A 17405-nucleotide genomic window follows, 5' to 3' on the forward strand; every position below is an offset into this window, starting at 1 on the left:
TGAAATAACGTCACTACTGTGTGGTATTTGGTAACTGCTGAACTCCACCTGTAGAGAGAAAACAAAAACTGAAACAGCTTTGTAAGCATGGACTCAACAGATGTATTTCTGACCACAGTCCTGACAGCATGCCATGCACTTTATATTGCACAGGTGGAAGTACCCAAGTTGTAGAACTTCTAAAGCTTGGGTACTTACAGGTTCATAATAAAGTGTACAGTGGACTCTCAGGAATATGGTCAGAAATACACAAACCATAAAGTTCCTCCTTAAGGTTTGCCTGGCATGAAACCTTGTTAACTTAAGTACAAAAATAGTATCTATGTCACTCACTCGAAGACAAACTAATTCATGTACATAATAAGTAACTGGTCAAATTATAAAATGCATATATCAGCAAAATTAATATGTTTTTTTCCTAAAATGTCTATGCAGAAATGCCTGTTTCTGTGTGCCCTTTATTGTCACTTCCAGTTCAGTCAGCAGATAATAGTCTCACAAGTCAATGCACTCTTCAGTAATGAAGAATAACAGACACTCATACTCACATACACTAAATGATTACACTTAATTTTATACCAGCCACATACAGCAGATACAAATGAAAAAGTGATTCAGCCCTGGCAGCTACGTACAATGAATTTCACAATATGAGTAGGAAAGAAACGAATGACTGCTACATGAAAGTAAAAGACAGAGGATTATGACTGGGTATCCAACCATAAGTAGCTTATCATGCATTCAAAACAAGGATACACATGACTCATGCAGTGCTGTCCCCTTTTGCCTCTTTTTAGGCAGAGACCAGCTGATGCACATTCCAATATAGCTAGAATATCAGTCCCAAAACTGGATCACATTAAGGTGGCTTTCCTGAATGCCATAAGTCTAAACAATAAATTACCTGATCCGAAGACACCCCTACATTTGGAAAACATCAATATCTATGCAGTTAGTGAAACTTCACGTTTGTCAAGGAATATATGGTTTCCAGGCAGATCATACTGAACTTACTGAACTACAGATCAGTATAGGTAGGATTAATTATCAGTTACTAGCTGGTGACAACACCCCCTTCTTTTCCCCGATGACCATGTACAAGTTCATCAGTATTCTAAATGATCTCCTTATTAACAAATGCTCACTTATTTTGGGTGATTAACTAGTAACTACCATTCAATAAACTGGGATCAGTGTAAAAAATACTTAAAATTTTCTAGACTTAAAAAAAAAATCCATTGAGTAGTTGGTAAATAAGCCTACTACAAGGCGTAGCATTCTTGATCTGATTATTATAAATATGCTCACCCCTTACACTGGTCCTCTAGTTTCTCCTGCCTCAAGTGAAGCTGGACTATAAAATTTTGACCTCCTGTGTTCAACTCCCAAAAGCATATATACCAAGCAAGTCCAGTAAATTTGCAAACATGCCAACCTCAACCTACTATGTGGTGTAACATCAAAATCCATTTATGACTGCACCTCCCCTAACCTTAATACACCACCAAGATTACTAAAGAATTAGACACCTATTTAGATACTTTTTAGAGCTAGGAGTCCCTACCATAACTGTGATATAAGGAAATCCATAAACTAACCACCCTGGTGGTTCTCCACCATAAATAAACTATGCAACAAAAACAAGAAACTCCATACATTATTTAGTACATTCAAAACCCATCTTTAAGTTACAATATGAAAAGCATTACAAAAGCACTGACGAACTCTATCATGTCCTCTAAAGATAGAACACATACCACTAGGGCAATGTCTACCTCTACAGCATTCCTCAGGGGAGTCCCTACCAGGGACATCCTGGAAGCTGCTACCTGGAGTTCTGTACATACCTTCACCAAGCATTACCACCTGCCTATCTTTTCCAAATCCAAGGTGGGTTTTGCAACAGCAATCCTGCAAGGCATACTAGCCAGCCCCAACTCTTCTTGACTGCCTCCACCCTTCCTCAGCTTTGGGAATCTACTCAAGTGTGATGACTGCAACAGTGAAACATGAAGAACATAGTACAGTTGTGTACACTTACCATAAATGTAGATGTTCGAGTGTATTCACTATTGCAGTCCTGGTTTGCCTCCCTCCAGCCCCCTTGTTCCTCTCTCTTGCTCTCTTTCTCCTTTCTATGTTTAATACTCACCCCCTTCAGGGGTATTGGTATTTACCTTTTACTGGGGGTGTTTTTCACCATCATAACTTAGATCTCTATTTGGGGGGCTCCTGACATTTGGGGCAAGAAAAACTGATGTAATGGCATCAGCTGCCTGTTTTTATACCCCTGACAACTTAAAGTCAGTCCTGGAGCAACAGCAACAGAAGCAGAAATACTAAGTCTCTGGTATTCGGGCCGACTGAGGGCTACCTGCAGGCAGATAACCCAAGTGTGATGACTGCAACAGTGAAACACGAAGAACATCTGACTCAGTAATTATAGAACTATCAAACTTATAGACTTCATTTGCAAAGCTGTAGGATGTATTGTAACTGAGTCATAAACTGTGATATGAAGAATCTTGTTAGACTTGATCCCCAACAGTTTTGTTTTGTGAAGGGTAGATCCTATCTATTTAATCTGGTAAATTTCTTCAAAAGGGTTACTTAAGCTGTAGATGATGGCCATGCAATGCAGGTAGCTTTTCTTGACCAAGCCAAGGCCTTCAGCACCATTCCCCATGCTGGCATCTTAGAAAAACTAGTTGCTTTAAAAACTGACCCATACATGGTAAGATTGATAGTAAACTTGCTAAAAGACAGAACCCATGCAGTGTGAGTTGCTAGTGCCTCGTCAGAAAATATGAAAGAGTCTAGCATTGTTAATGAAGGCTTGGTGCTGGGACCAGGGCTGGATTATGGTCAAATGGGGCCCTAGGCAGGGGAATGGATCAGGGCCCCCATACACAGCCACCCCCCAGGCCATTCCAGTGTCCCATTACTTGGCAATTTCTCCACAGTTACCATAAACACCATTCAAACCTGTCAGCGTGCATGCTGTTTTCTGCTTTACTTCTACAATGATTACAAATATTTGGATTTAATTTAAAACTTTTAATTCAAATTTTAATGCACAAACACTGATAGGCATTTGGTAAACAAAGCATTAAAGTCACACAATGAGAACAGAATTAGCATTAAAACTTCTCTGCCCTTGAAACTCACATTCATTGAAATGGCATTGAAACCCACATTCAAAGAAAATGCATCTGGCCAGTGGTGGATAAAGTTTACTTTTGAGCTGTTTCCAAATCACAGGCCCCTTGCACACATTTTTATGATCATGAAAACATGCATGAGTTCTTTGATTCACCTTCCTGATAAAAGATATTAAATTATATCCTTTGTATAATACAACACCACTTGTTAGAGTGTGTTTTAAATTTGTAGTTTGAACATTTTTCTAGTAAACAATGAAATGAAACATATGAACCAATAATAATGGCAAAACTGACCAATTCAGAACATTTCAACCATAAAAAGCTACTCAAACTTCTGTCATTACAATCCACCAATATCAGTCAATGTGCCCAATCTCCGCAGGTGTAAAAATCATACAAATAATTCCAGATTAAAGAGATCTGTAACTAATGAAGAGGTTGCTGCTAGCAAACAACTTTATATTTCAGTGTTGCATCTACAAATTCAGTGCCTGCTGATCTTAAAGAATAATTTCCTAAGTTACACAAAAAAGTAAACTGGCAATATTTAAATAGGGAATAGATGGCAAAATGTTAACAGTTTGATAGTTACTAGGCATCTCATCCAAAGGAGGACATACTCAGGACTGCAGCACCCCACCCTACTAAAATTACAACACAGTATCAGCAATCCATCTACATGTTGTAGGAGCAGAACCCACAGCCTTCTGCATCCAAAGGAAATATGCTACCTGTTCTGCTAGTAACAATACTTTTCAATAGTGATACCATTTGCTAAACAAAACATTTGCATATAGTAAATAGACTTAGCATGAGCAGCAGTAAACTTCTAGTCTCTTGAAGCTCACTGCTCCTTGAAAATGCACCTGAAACTCATCTCCTTGAAAAATGCATCTGATGCTCTCTTATTTCCTGTAACTAAGGTACAGGATTTGAGCCTGAGCAAATCACTAACCACATGCTCCCCCCAATCCCCCCTGTACTTGTCCATTGAAGCAGGAATGTCCTCTATTCAAATTTCTCATGGAATGGAAGACAAACAGCAGGTGTGTGTGATTTTACACCAATACACGCACACATGTTGTGACCAGACACAGAGGGCGCTCTTTTTTTAAGACCGCCCTCTGTGTCCACGCCCAACATCTGTGTATGTACTGGTGTATCAATAAACAGACATGTTGTTTGTTTATGTCCTAGCTGGGACATCTCCATTTTGTACTTACTTCTCAGATCTCCCAGAACAAAACCAATATCTTTGGTTAACAAAGTCTGCAGATGTTTGAAAAACCATGTGTTGCTTTTAAGTCAATCTATGATATCCAAACCCTCCAAAATAAACTCTTGGTCTACTAAAAATGGACTCAAACAAAATACTGAAAAGTACAGTATGATCACTATTGGCATACACCCCATACTGTCTAGACAATACACCTCTACAATATGAAAATGTAGTTAGGGACCTACATACTTGAGTTGACAGCTTCCTTTCTTTTGACGATCATGTGACAGCAACTGTCAGGAGATCCTTTTATTTAGTCCAACTAATTACCAAAAGAATATCACTGAGGTCTAAAGAGGTAATGAGTTCCTTATACTCAATATTGATCATGCCAATTTTGGAGTAAAACACTTCCTTTGGGATGTATGTCAATAAACATATTAAACTATTAGAAAGACCTCAAATGTTCCTAACAAAAAGCTCACATGCCTAAATTCCCCTGAGCTACCAAGAGAAGCTGGAAGCTCTATGCATTTATTCACTATCATAGACTTTTGAGGGAAGATATCTGGCCTCATTTACCATCCCATTAGAGATCCAAATGTCCTGAACCTACTGTTTCTCTACAAGCCCAATATCTCCAGCAGTACCAGAACCAGGGACCTAAATCTTCATCAGCATGTAAATAAAACATACCAGAATGTTAAGTTTATAACCTAGTACCTCCAAAACCTCTGAATAAACTTCTACTATATGTTAAACAGTGAGACTCACTATCTTCCAATAAACTAGATGACAGAATCTGTATTCATAAATGTGCTCCAGGATTGGCTGGTATGGCCCTTCTGGAAAAAAAAGAGATGCTGCCTGAGAATACTGACTCAGTGAGAATGGTCATGAGACGGTGGCCTTGGAATATTTTTAACTCTATGAGTCAATAAGGAACTTACCTTGAGAGCAAAGTGGCAGCAAAATATCTCACAGATCTTCCTTCCTGAAAGGAAAACTGGACAGGTCTCATAAGAAGTATATCTGTCAAACTAAGAGGCTAAAGTCTTCTAGCATATTGCTGAGCATTTCTGTCCTGGGTCACCTCTAACAAGGGGCAATGAAGAAGGTAAAAGCAAAGACGGAGGAAAAAATGTAAAGCAGTATGCATTTCTGCCCTCAGAATCCAGTTTCATGCTGACACAAATGCCACACAGATTAAGCCCTGCACATACACTCTTGAGACTTAAGACACTTATCCTGCACATGATTTTATTACGCTATTTAGGTCTTGGGGCAAGAAAAAGATTAGCAGTGTGGCAAGAAATAGGTCTTAGAAATACAAAACATTGACTAGAGTGATGGATAATAACAGGAAACAGGACATTAAATACCATGACCTTACTTTAGTTATGCTGACAAACCTTCCAACACAGCAAAATAAACCCATGGAAATCTAAAGGTGTTACTACTGAATGCCAGGAGTTTAAACAAGAAGCCCCACTCCCTCCAAGCTCTCCTCACCCTGAATAATGTAGACCTAGGTGCAGTTAACAAGACATTTTAAAGCCACAGAAAATACCCCAGCAGAGCAAGGTTTCAGCGCCTTCCACACATTTCTAACAGCAGCTGCACAGATGGACTAAAGGTGTCCAGATCTGCATCATTAGCAAGCATATCTCTATATTGTTTAAACAAGATGACATGCTAGAGTTTCTCCAAGTCAAAAAACAAAAAATAAACTGCAGAACAGGAACCACGACACACCACAGGATCTAAACCGGCATATAGTTTATTCTGGTACCTCAGACTTCACCTTCTTGGAATAACTTAATTTGACAAATACTATCCAATTTATACACCGTGTGTGTCATGGTTCCTGTTCTGCAGTGTATTTTGTGTTTTTTTAATAGAGTTTCTCCAAGTACAGGTTATCATAGACAGAGTAGAGTACTATATTCAATCAAGCTATTAGTCACTATTCATTATCTTAGGAAACACATATTTCATACTTATTCCTACTTGAGATATTCATCATTCAACCAAGACCCATGTTCATGGGTGACTTAAATTACCCCTAAACAGACTGGGAATTCTATATGACCCCAAATTTGCACGCACATAGATTCCTGAACTTGTATACACAAACACTCTAGATAATGTACATCATTTGCCTGCTAGAGGTACAAACATATTGGACCTGGTACTCACAAATATGGCAGAGCACTGCATTCCATCTAATGTCATGACCTCTCTGGTAAACTCAGATCACAGGTATTATCCTTTGAATTAAAAATCAATTATGTGACACATGTAACACTTTGGAACTGTTCCAAGACAAACTACTTTTTATTAAGCAATAACCTCTGAAAGTTCCAAGCCCCTCCAACCCAGATAACACAGTAGCTGTTGTGGAATTGTTCACAGACACTCTGTACAACCTGGTGAGATAGAGGCTGCTGTGCCTGCCAGAAGTAAGCCCAAAACAAACTCTGAAAACAAACTACCCTACTGGAATCCAAAGCTAAACAGGTTGTACAGCAAAAGAAAAAAGTCATACCTAAAATTAGGAATAGTAACAAACAAAGAGATAAAAGCTCTCTCATCAAATTAGTTGCTCAGCATAATGCATCCGAGGTTATCCAAGTGCAACTAACTCTGGGCAAAACTGCAATCCAAATTGTAGCTTGCTACAGATCCCCCACCATGCCCCAGGAATCCCACTCCTCTTTTCTTGATGTACTGGAAAATATTAGGGTTCAACCAAACACCCTAATAATGGGCGACTTCAACTACCCCACCATTAACTGGGAAAACTATTCTTGTACCAGCTCCTTAGCTCAACGCTTTCTGGAATTCATAAACTCCAATGCCCTAGATCAACTTATCCACACTCCCACCAGGGGCAACATTATCCTAGACCTAGTCATTACCAACATGAGTGACCGGTGTCCCACACCTGAAGTCAACTCCTCGTTAGTCCGATCTGACCATAAGCTCATCACCCTTGATATCCACATCCCGCCCCCACCCCACATTAAGGAAACTACAGTAAAAAATTTCTCCAAAGCCAACTCCATGCTGCTTAAGACAGAAGTGGTGAACTTCATGACACCCATGCAGAGGGACAATACAGTTACAACTGCTGAATCCTACACAAATGCACTCTATAAGCACTTACACGAGTGCATGGATCGTGCTATCCCAAACAGAACCAAGACATTATCCTCCCAAAAAGGAAACCAATCTGGTGGTCCCCTGCCATAAACAAACTGTACAACAGAAGGAAGAAAGTGTTGCAAAAGGGAGTAAAATCCCATGAGTGGAGGAGCTCCCTGGTCAGCCTCAGTAAGAAGCTGAAATCCCTTATAAGATCCTCCAAAGCTAACTACGAAAACAAAAGCGCCACTAAATCCAAGGACAACCACAAAGCATTCTATAGCTATGTCAAGAATCTAGATGGCAACACCCAGATCTGCTCTGAGTTACAGCACAAAGGCACTAAAATTATAGAACCAACTGATATTGACAACATCCTGGCAGATAGGTTCAGTGCTGACTTTACCCCCCTCTCACCCCCCTAAAGGGCCCATATCTATACAGGAAGAATGCAGAGTCGCTGTAATCACAACTATGCAGGTAATAGCTGCACTCTCTAAAGCCAAAAACACAGCATCCATGGGACCGGACAACATCCCAGGCTGTGTTTAACATGAACTTCAGAACGAACTGGCTCCCCACTTAAGCACCATGTTCAATAATAGCCTCGCATCAGGCTTTGTGCCCACTGAATGGTGCACAGCAACAGTTATCCCACTCTAAAAGGGGGAGCCACCACTGATCCCGGGAACTATCAACGTATTAGCCTGATGAGCCTGGTCTGCAAGGCCATGGAACGTATCATCATTAAACTCATAAACAAAGACATTGGTAACCTCCAAACTCTGGATCCCACCCAGTTCGGGTTTGTGAAAGGCAGATCATGCCTCCTGTACCTGATCTACTTCTTTGAGGCAGTCACCAAAGCCGTGGATGAGGGTACGGTGGTTCACACAGCCTACCTTGACCTCGCCAAGGCTTTCAACACCATTCCCCATTCTGGAATTATAGCTAAACTCACTAAACTAGGTATAAATCAATACATCACAAGATGGGTTGCCAACTGGCTCACTGACAGAACCCACACTGTAAAAGTTGTAGACTCCAAATCTGACCTCAAAGCAGTGACAAGTGGAGTACCACAGGGTTCCATCCTGGGACCTCTCCTGTTTGGTATCTACTTCTCTGAAGTACATGCTAACACAGAAGGCCTCTGGCTAATGAAGTTCGCAGATGACTGCAAACTAGTAGCCATAGTCAAGTCCCCAAATGATGTGGACATCCTACAGAAGGGCCTCACTGAGACAGATGCCTGGTGTCAGAGCCATGGCCTCAAGCTCAATGCCAAAAAGTGCTGTATCATCCCCTTTGGTAAAAACTCTGTACCCATGAAATATCACATAGGGCAGCAATCAATCTAATTAACAGAGAATGCATGATAAGAGACCTTGGGACCCAGGTCGACAGTAGTCTCTCCTTTGATAGTCACATCGCCACAGTAGTCAGGAAGTCCTTCTACGTGGCACACTTCATCATAAAAGGGTTCCCATCCAGGAAAAAAGAGGTCATTGTTCCCCTCTACTCGTCACTCATTAGACCCATTATAGAGTACAACGCCCCTTTTGGAATGTACCTCACAAGACATCTGCAGCAGCTGGAAAGACCACAGGAGTACCGCACAAAGAGGATTACTGGCCTCAAACAAATGCCCTACACTGACCACCTCAAAAAACTCCAGCTTTACTCCGTAGCATATCGCCTACTCCGAGGTGATCTCTGCCTAACATATAAAGCTATGTCAAACCCAGAGCTAGTGGACATGCTACACCTAAAGAAATCCCAATCCCTCTGAGCTACACGCTCTAGGGACCTAAATCTTGTCACCACAATAAACAGGACACGCTGGAGGGATAGATTCCTGTCCCAGAGACTTCCTATATTCTGGAACAAGCTACCCATCTATGTCAAGCAAAATTCTTCATTAGCACTCTTCTAGAAAAATCTTGATGAGTGGATGGGAAATAGGAAATACACCCCAGGGATCACTTCTGTGTCTCTGCTAGACAGTGGCATAGGAAAATAACTTTCTTGGGTGGAGTAAGCTATGGAACCTTGCAGGCTAGGCTTACATTGGCCTTTGGGCCGATAGCCTAGTACCTACCTATGAACCTATGACAACTGAAAGGGCGAATTAAGTCCAAGAATGCCAGTTTTGATGTAATTTGGCTTCCCAGGCCAATGACAACCACAAGGCCACCTTCAGTTGTGTCAGAAACCAAAAGTCAGCATACAACAGTATGCCGAACTGGTTGCAAATGGAGCCAAGTTTGTGGAGCTGGGAGATGTATCAAATCTACTGGCAGACAAATTCAGTTCTGACTTTACCGCCAACTCACCTCAGCCACCTCCTGGGAAATACTATCTAACATAACCATTTTCTACTATCAATAGAGCGCAGGTCCTAGCTGTACTCTCTATGGCCAAGAACACAGATTTCATGAGCTGCACTATCTAAGGCCAAGAACATAACTTCAGTGTGAGTCCTGATAACATTTAAAGCTATTTAGGAGGCTTCCTTGGATAAAAGGGAGGATGGCATAATGGTAAAGATATTTGCCTTACAGACACAAGGTGCAGAGTTTGATTCTCACTTGGGTTAATTGGCTAGGCTTAAAAGTAACCCACAAGGGCAGTTGCCTAGTACTATTCTATGACTCTCTATGAACTTAGGACATCCTGGGATATGACCTATTACGACCACTGGAATTATTTTGATTCAACTATAGCCTCCAAATAAGCTTTATGCCAAGTGAATGGAGGACTGTATTGGCCATCCCTTTGCACAAAGGTGGACCATCAACAGATCCTAGGAAATACAGGCCCATTTGTCTGACTAGTGTCCTATGCAAAGCCATGGAAAGAATTACCATAGAAATGATTAACTATGACACAGGAAACCTCTAGACACTGGACCACATCCAGTTCGGTTTTGTTAAAGGCAGGTTGTGCCTACTAAACCTGGTGGATTTCTTTGAGAAGATCACCAAGACAAATGATGGGGGCAAAATGGTGCATACTGTCTACCTCGACCTGGCTAAGGCATTTGATACAATACCCTACTCTGGCATTATAAACAAATGCACAGAATCATGTGTAAACCCCTATATGATGTGCTGGACAGCTAGCTGGCTCACAGATAGACCACCTCCACAAACAGGCAAGTCAAGAGCAGAGTCCTTGGGCTCTCTGCTGGGTCTGCTCCTCTTTGGCATCTACTTCTCAGAAGTCACGTCCAACTTAAAGGGTCTCTAGCTGACCAAGTTTGCAGACAAGATAAAACTCAGAGCAGTTACTGAATCCCCTCAAGATACAACATCTTACAGAAAGGTCTAATGCAAATAAATAACTGGTGCCAAAGCCATGGCTTAAAACTCAATGCCAAAAATGCATAATTGGATAGTTGGCCACTCTGGGAAATTACCTCATTGTCAAAACAACCCTAAAAGTAGACCCAGTAATCAGGAATTTGGGAACACATGTAGATAGTAATCTGGCCTTTGACCAACATGTCTCTAAGGTAGTAAGAAAGTCATTCATCACTCAACTGATAAGTAAGAGCATGGCATCTAGGTACAGAGAGATCATCATGTCACTGTATTTGACCTTCATCAGACCCATCATCGAATATAACGCCCCTTTGGACCATCAACAGATCCTAGGAAATACAGGCCCATTTGTCTGACTAGTGTCCTATGCAAAGCCATGGGTCGGGAGGATGGCCTAATGGTTAAGGTGTTTGCCTTACAGACACAAGGTACAGGGTTTGAATCTCACAGGGGATAATTGTCTAGGCTTAAAATGGCTCACAAGGGCAGTTAGCCTAGTACTAATCTATGAATCTATGAATCTATGAATCTATTTGGTATGTACCTGACTAGACACATGCAACAACTAGAATGGCCACAGAGGTTTCTCACAAAAAGAATTGTTTGTTTGTGTCTTTTGGCTTTTCCCGGTTAGGGGTCGCAACAGCGGAACTCTGGTCCCCTAACGATTGGCAGTTGATTTTTACGTACTGGCTTGCCAGGCCTGATGCACAACCTTCAACGAAGGTACACCCATTCACACATGTCTCCACGCAGAAGACGCTCTAGCTGAGAATTGAACCGGACAGCGTCTTACTGTGAGGCGACAACACTACCGCAGGCAGGACATAAATACAGTTTCCTATACAGATTATCTCAAAGCCCTGTCTCTATACTATGTTTCCTACAGACTGCCGAGAAGTGATCTATGCCTGGCATATAAGGCATCCTTGGATCTTGCGCTGATGGACCTTTGCATACCTGCAGAATGAACAGCATCAGAACTACAAGCTCTAAGGAACTAAATAGGACATGCTGGAGGAACAGGTGACAGTCAAAATGACACCCCGATCCTATGTAGAAAAATGGGGAAAATGGGAGTTGATGATGATGATGAAGGAATAGTTATGTATTTCAGAGAATTGCATTTCTCTGGAATAGACTTTCCATTCATGTGAAGCACAGCCTTTCCCTAACCCTATCCAAGTGTAAACTGGGCCAGTGGATAGGAAATCAAAAATGATCCCCAGGTCTGGCACTTATGTCTCTGATGGACAGAGGCAACCATTAAATCATGTGCTAGCTAACATACTCCCTCTAGAACAACCTCCAAGGCCCTGTAACTCATGGGATACCTTTGGTTGCATGGCTAGGTTTATAAAAGCCCTTGTGGCCATTAGCCTAGTATACACCTATGAACATATGAGCACTCCTGGAAAGCAGTATATGAAACCTTACCTGGCTGGCTATCACTTGAATTCAGGTCTACAGAATGGCATGGACAAAGTGTTCAGTGCAATAAAAAAACGGAAAAAAAAGATTAAAGGCCAGTCCCTATCCTGGTAACAAGCAACAAGCAGAAAAAGAAAGAGGACTAAAGTTTACAGTGGTCATACACCACACTAAACAACCTATGCAGTGATGGCAATCTTGCAGCATCTCTGCAGTCAGCAGTAAATATGAACATCAGTGCAAAGGGGAGAAACTCTGGCCACCACTCAAATTATAAGCAAGCAGCCGCAAAGGCGAGCACCTCACATTTCCCAGAATTGATTATGTGCCATACTCTGATGCAGAAAAAGGAGCGTTACAATTTTTCCTTTCCACCACTGAAAATACTGTAGCTTTAGGCAGAAGCTGCAGAACATATCCCTTTCGGATAGTCACAGTTATCACCTCATTCCTAACTCTTAATACTCCATTGCTTGCTAGTTTATTGTTGTTCACACATAATGGAATGTTCTGCATTTAGCACACATTTGTGAATTCCTAGGCAGAATGTTCATTGTCTGATGGCATGGTTAAACCTTCATCCTTCAGATGAGACTTTAAATTGAGGTCCCATCTGCTTGAGTTGGCAGCAACTCCAGTAGAAAAAGATCCCACGGCACCTATAGAAAAGAGCAGGGGAAGTTCCTTGATGGCCTCTCCAAATTTCCCCTAGTAATAGTAGTATAAATACTACCTCAGGTCTCCCCTGAAAAAGTGGTCATTAGCCTAGTGAGACTAACCAGGTCAACAAAGGCTAGGTTAAAAAAAAAAACAAAATAAATAAATAATCATTTCATATTAGTCTGCTGCCATTCACATGCGAAAAGAATGGCTTGCTAACATCACCATTCGGTGAATTCCAATTCCTCCTAACAGCAGTAGTCATACTTCTCAACCTGCAAATGTTAAAAATTTGGACAAAGGCTGTTATAAATGTAGATATATCTGGCCAGTAATCTGAACAGTTAATTACCATGGAATCTGAATTCATAATAGCATAACTGTTCCTATTTCCAGTAGGATTGTGGAATACCACCACATTAAAACACACACACACACACACACACACACACACACACACACACACACACACACACACACACACACACACACACACACACACACACACACACACACACACACACACACACACACACACACACACACACACACACACACACACATCTGAAAAACATGTTGACAAAATATAACCAAAGAATGGTTTCACTCAAATCAAACTTACTGAGTGACTTCATCAGTTTCACTCTGGTACACTTGTCATTTCTTAAAGGTGCATAAACTTCCATGTAGTTTTTAACATGCTAGACACTTCCCGTTATTGCACATTTTTGGATGTCAGCAGCTTGATCATGTTGACCTCATCCCCCACCCCTTAGAGCATTATTGTCCTACCTGATAACTCCAGCTTAGTTGGTACAGGATACATCATATAGATGACATTGCAGACCCCCTGGCACTAGAGAGCCCAAGCAAAGCATGCATATATTTTACAAAATGACTGCAAAGTCACCATTCTGTCCCAGCACCAAAATAGTCACCAGTAAAACTCAGTACACCACACATTATATTAAACATCACTGACACCATTCCACAAATGGCATATGCCATGGAAAAATAAATATCAAGAGCTCATATTTCACCAACCTTTATGTGCGTGCATGTGTGCGCATACACACACACACACATACACACACACACACTCACACACACACAAACACACACACACACTCACACACACACATACACACACACACACACACACACACACACACACACACACACACACACACACACACACACACACACACACACACACATACACACACACACACACACACACACACACACACACACACACACACACACACACACACACACACACACACACACACACACACACACACACACTCACACACACACACACACACACACACACACACACACACACACACACACACACACACACACACACACACACATACACACACACACACTCACACACACACACACACACACACACACACACACACACACACACACACACACACACACACACAAATGTATCATTGCATACTCTAAAGGCTAATTACATACAATCTTGGTTGGCATTCATATTTGATTCTCATTTTAACAGTAAGATTTTTTTGCTTTTTTGTGGCCCTTTCAGCGTAAAACTCAGTTTTTCTTAAAATAAATTTCTGGAGCTGGTAGTACAGTAATTATGATATTTCTTTATGCCTCACAAGCACATATCTTCCACAGTGAAGTCAATATCCATAAACTTCTTCTTAAATCAGTTGGCTAAGCAGTTTGCCTCTAAACACAAATTACCACATTGCCGACTTTGCAGTGCTGCCAGGAAATGGAAACAAATTCCAACTTAAAGGGGACACTTGCAATTTTATGGCACCTTGTTATGTCATGCTTTGGTGTTTTGCATTACACAACAGCAGGTACAACATTAATACAGATTCTGCCTGGGAATGCAAGAAGTGTAAAGTATGGCCCATAAGATTCTTGAGGCAGTTGATTTCTTTTTTATAGTTTTTTTCTGTACTGTATTAAGAGGCAAACAGTTGTGCCTGCTGTTAAAGTGGAAGGGCTGATCTGTCACCCCACCTTAAGTTTTTAACTTGACAAGCAAAAAAAGAAAAAGGTCTTAAAGCATGTCTTCCAAACACAGAACACTATAGTGCTCTCAATCCTTACCACAAACGTACTAAAGACTGATCGGCATTTGCCAATTACACCCCCGCATCCTAGCTACTTCTCTGGCTGTAGATAAGCTTGCAGCTGCTTGACTGAAAAGGCTGTGCATATTAATGTGGAATCACCTGCCTACTGGACTACATTTGATGAATGAGATGCCATATGCATTTTACTTATAAAAATATTGCAGTAAAGCCCCACCTTTAACTTTCGGCTCACCTACTGTTATTTGTTGAGGACTCGATGGTATTTCAGCCCAGCACATTGTATACATTATGTTCACTGACTGAAGTACCTTGTGAACCACTTGATTTCACTGTTTAAAAGGCCGTTTAATTCAGTGTAAGGAATAGCATTAGGAATAAAACTGCATCAAATGCCTTAATCCAAAACTAGGGAATGTGACCGTCTTACTCTGCTTCATTTTTCTATTAGCATAGTTTATGACGTACAGTCAAACACTTTCTCTGCTACAGCCTGACTTAAATCCATGCACTCTTATAGAAAGTAACTTGTTTTCTGTTAGGAAGATTAGCAAAATGCAGATAAATACATTTTTCAAATATTTTGGATAGAGAGGATAGGGTGGCTATAGGCTGATAGTCTCCGAGTTCTAAAGGTTTCCCACCTTCACATAGGTTCATATAGATGTTGGTAAGATTATTTCCACAGTTTGTGAACTACAGCATCTTGAGAGCAGTGATTCACAAGTGTAGACATTGGGTATGCTATGGCCTGTGCAGCATTCTGTGTGTAAGCCATCAGCCATTAGAGAAGTAGATCTGAGTTTTTGGGTATATTTGTTAATTGTGTCTGTAAGAGTTGTGGTGAAATATAATGTAGTACATACACTATCTATGTCATGTTTTGGTATGTTTGATATTTTGAGTTATTAATGTTTAGAAGTGGCAGTTCCCTTCAGTTACACAAACAATGGGAAACTTAAAAGCAAATCATCATGGTGGTCCAGTGACATAAATAAAATCTTCAATAAAAGGAAAAAGGTAGAAGAATCATTAGAGTGCCTAGCAGATCTAAAAACTCCCAAGTCAAGGAAAACATCTGGAATTTGACTGAATGGTTTTAAAAAAGACTATTAAATCTATCAAGGAAGGCTATGAATTCAGGTTAGCATCTGAAGCCGAAGATAACTACAAGTCTTTCTTCAGTTATGTTAGAAATCTAAGAAACAACACTCGACAATATACAGAACTCATTCTAAATTACAAAACATACTTATACCTAAAGAAGTTCAACAAATGATAAGGGAATGGAATACAAAGCTGAATGCACATGGGATGTAACCAAATAGAGACAAAAGACAGTTATGGCACCAAATGAGGGAAATCAAAGGAAAACGAACATTGAGACAGAAAGGACAGCAGTGGGACAAGTTAACATCTTCAAGTACCTGGGAAAAGTGAATGATGAAAAGTGTGAAGGAAGATGTCAAAGCTAGACTCAGAGGTCCTGTATCCAACTGGCACAAAGTGTTGAAGTACTGTGTGAAAGAAGAATGTGACCGATGCTTCTGTACGGCACAGAAACCTGGGCAGTAACGGCACAGCAGATGAGGAAGCTTGAGGTGATGGAGATGAAGTGGATCAGATGGGTGATAAGATGCACACTGTGATACAGACAAATAAATAATGACATCAGAGCAGAAGTCAAGGAAGAGCAAGGAAAACAGGTTAATGTGGTTTGGTTAGATGTGCAGAAAAGCAGAAGATGATTTAGTAAAGCAGATTTTGGAAAAACAGGAGGAAGGCAAGTATAAATTAGGTTGTCCAGACAAGAGATGGATGGATTGCACAAGATAAGACCTGTAACAGTCAAGCATGACTACCAAAGAAGATAGAACAATAGCAATGAATTGAGACAGGTGGTGGCAGTTGACCTGATATCTCAACCCCATGTAGAAAATGTGAAAAAGCAAATTGCTGCTGCTGATGATGATACAAGACTGTGCTTCAGAAATCTGAGAAGAAAAGCATTGTCAGAACCTAGTTTTGATTAGAAGAATTGATTGTTTCTTCTAGATCATTACAAATATCTGAAGTATAGACAAGGAAGACAGATAGAGGCTCTGGAAACTAACTAACGTCAGATGGCACAATGCCAGGGCAATTCTATGGGCTAGGCTTGTAAGGGTTCCAAGGCCATTAGCCTAGTACACACCTATAAACCTCTGAACCTATGTAACAAGTAAAATGGCATCATTTCAGATAATTACAACAAACCACTGCTGAAAGCTGAAAACTTTGAACATTTGATCGCAAGAAGCCAAATAAATCAAAAGAAAAAATATCGTTAACAACCAGACAAAAAGTAACAGGTCTATTTGCAACC

General features: G+C 40.7%; 1 protein-coding gene across 4 annotated transcripts in view; it reads right to left on the bottom strand.

Annotated features, from left to right (window-relative positions):
* The window catches only part of RTKN (rhotekin), a 1021076-nt gene that overhangs the window by 299688 nt on the left and 703983 nt on the right, over positions 1-17405 (bottom strand). The gene's annotated exons all lie outside the window — the stretch shown is intronic.

The sequence above is a fragment of the Protopterus annectens genome, chromosome 2.part2 (assembly GCF_019279795.1).
Source record: "Protopterus annectens isolate FY-2018-M chromosome 2.part2, PAN1.0, whole genome shotgun sequence".
Taxonomy (NCBI): Eukaryota; Metazoa; Chordata; order Ceratodontiformes; family Protopteridae; genus Protopterus; species Protopterus annectens.